This window comes from Labeo rohita, unplaced genomic scaffold, assembly GCF_022985175.1.
Source record: "Labeo rohita strain BAU-BD-2019 unplaced genomic scaffold, IGBB_LRoh.1.0 scaffold_449, whole genome shotgun sequence".
Classification (NCBI taxonomy): domain Eukaryota; kingdom Metazoa; phylum Chordata; class Actinopteri; order Cypriniformes; family Cyprinidae; genus Labeo; species Labeo rohita.
This window is the reverse complement of record NW_026129367.1, coordinates 1-2638: the sequence shown is the minus strand read 5'-3', so window position 1 is coordinate 2638 and position 2638 is coordinate 1. Positions and strand designations below refer to the sequence as shown.

Here is a 2638-nt window from a genome sequence, read left to right as displayed (position 1 = left end):
TCTCCCACTGCAAGATCTACAAAATGGAAATGTGTCTTTGACTCTCAGAGATGTCAAGAAATCACAGAAAGGCCTCTACATTTGTAATGTCATCCATGAAAGTCAAACAATACAAAATAATGTTTTTCTCCATATCAGCTGTAAGTATTTAACTAAACATGTTTCAAAGATAATCCATATTAGAATCCATATTCAGTTTGAAAGTTTCCTCTTCCTCAACTGGTAGAGCATTGTGCAGACAGTTACAGGTTTGATTCCCTAGGAGCACAAGTACTGATAAAATGCATGGTCAAGTTAGTTTAATTTTTAGTTTTTCACAATGGACATTACTTCAAAGCATCTTTATAGAAAAATATTGCTGTAATAATATATTTATCAGACAACTAGATTAGGAAGCAAGCTAGAAAAAGAAAAATGCCAGTCCAATTTCTCTGCCTTTTGACATCAAGTTCCAACCTCAGCCAGTAAATCAGAAACAAAGATGGTTATAATGCCTCTACAGTGTTAAAGTTATGAATGTTACTACGATTCATGTTCTTGATAATATATGTATTTCTCTCTCCAGCTGTAGACTTTAGTCTTGTGGTTCCCACTGGCCCTGTGTCTGCTGCCCCTGGAGAAAACGTCATCTTACCTGTTCATCTCTCACCTGAAAGTAGTGTTGTGTCTATGGAAATCAGATGGTTTAAAGGGACAGAGCTCATTTATCAGTATACAAACAGGCAGGAGATGACAAATAATGACTATAAGAACCGAGTGAGTCTGTCCATCCAGGAGCTGGAGAGAGGAAGTCTTACTCTGACTTTGAGAAATGTTCAACAGGCAGATTCAGGAGTCTATACATGCAAAGTTATTCATGATGGATGTCAAAAGAGAGGAATAGTTCACTTGCAAGTGAGAGGTAAGATACTAATTAAACTTACTGCAGCTGCAGTTTATTTCTGTACAGTAGTTCATACATGGAAATACACATGCATGTTGTATATGCATATTTAGCTTTGCTTTACATAGCATTTTTAAAGTTCTTTTTATGTCTTGGTTAACATGAATGACAATAATGTCTCATTTTATTTTGCATAATTATTATTGTCCTTTAAATACATCTGCTGATGAAAGACTGATAAAAGACTCACCCTGACACTGTATTTGGTTCATTTTAGAGATTGAGAGAGTGAAACATCTCTGCGGTGTCCTAAAGCAAACACATGAAGACATTACACAACAAAAAGTAAAACTAGAAGAAATCATAAAGTTGCTTGAAGAAACACTCAATCATGATGGTAAGTCTAAAAAAAGTAAATATAGTGATTGTACATGAAGACAAATTGGATGACCAAGTTATTGACTGCAATTACATTTTTATTGTGACGTAATATGGCGATTTTGATTAATTTTGTTTAAATCATTGTCATTTTAGACCGGTCATGTAGGCATTTAAATAGTATGGAAGGAATGCCCCCACTCAGTAAGGCACCATTTTAAATGATGTTAAATGCTTGTGCTTGTGTATATGTGGGTGTGTGTTTGTGTGTGTGTTATTGTGTGTATGTAATCTCAATGCCGCTGTGCAGAAAATACTATGTCACTGTAATCTTTGATTGGAAGTGTGGTTTAACTGATTATTTAATTTCTGTGTCATGTTTTTATGTGGGATTGATAACTAAATGATATTATTTTGACAATATCTTGTGATTTCCTGCAGTGCAAGATCATAGTAAACTGGAAAGATGCGACATGAGGACAGGAGAGCAGGTAGATGCTTACTTTATGCTTCTGGTGGGGACAACTTTATATCATAGTGTCTTAAGGTGCCAAACATACGCTTTTACATTTTTAAAGCTTATCATAGATAAATAGGTTTTTACAACTACAGAATAAATGTAAGTCATCTACTTACACTGTAAGAGCTCAACTTAAAGAAAACACCTTCCCCTAGATTGTTACTATTTTAAAAAAAAGTGCACAGGTAAGATGTAAAACTACAAGGAAAAGTTGAAGGATTTCTTTTTTGTTTTCAGCTTTGTTTATTTCCTTGTCATTTTCAGATTCTGCATTTAGAAGTATGAAAAGAATTCCCCCACTCAGTAAGATACCACTTTAACTCCTTAGTAGATACTTGCATGTGTGTTTGTGACTTACCATTGTATATATTATATTTAGTTCAAAGTTATACATGTCCTTCTTCTTTGCTTGTGTGTCAATAATTGTAGTGGAAGGAGAGCATGGAAGTCAAAGCACAATACAGCCTAAAGAAGAGATTACTGCCACTGAGCAAGAGTTATCATTCCCAGATTCATCATCACAGGTTTTGCAAAGATTAAAAAGATCAGAAGTTGTATGTTTAACAGAAAGAGCTACACAAACCCAACAGAGCCATGAAGCAACAAGAGAAGAAACAACACAATCACATTCACCACAAACACTAGAGAGACCAAAAAGCAGGGGGCAAAGGAGACAAGAAAAAAGAGAGAGAAAATGCCACATTTTGTAATTAAATATATTCTCTTAATTACTACAGGTTTGTTGTGATTAAACATTTGTATAGAATAAGTCTTATATTAGTATGACTAATTGACCATATTTGGTCACAGTCACAGTTTTTTTTTTAGATGTTACAGTGTGATCTGGATTCATTCTT

General features: G+C 34.4%; 1 long non-coding RNA gene across 1 annotated transcript; it reads left to right on the top strand.

Moving 5' to 3' along the window:
- Window positions 1–1419: 1419 nt before the first annotated feature.
- LOC127160743 (uncharacterized) lies at window positions 1420–2579 on the top strand. Its single transcript, XR_007826839.1, has 4 exons — window positions 1420–1465; window positions 1703–1752; window positions 2046–2084; window positions 2211–2579. It is a non-coding gene; the product is annotated as an uncharacterized LOC127160743 (long non-coding RNA).
- Window positions 2580–2638: the final 59 nt, after the last annotated feature.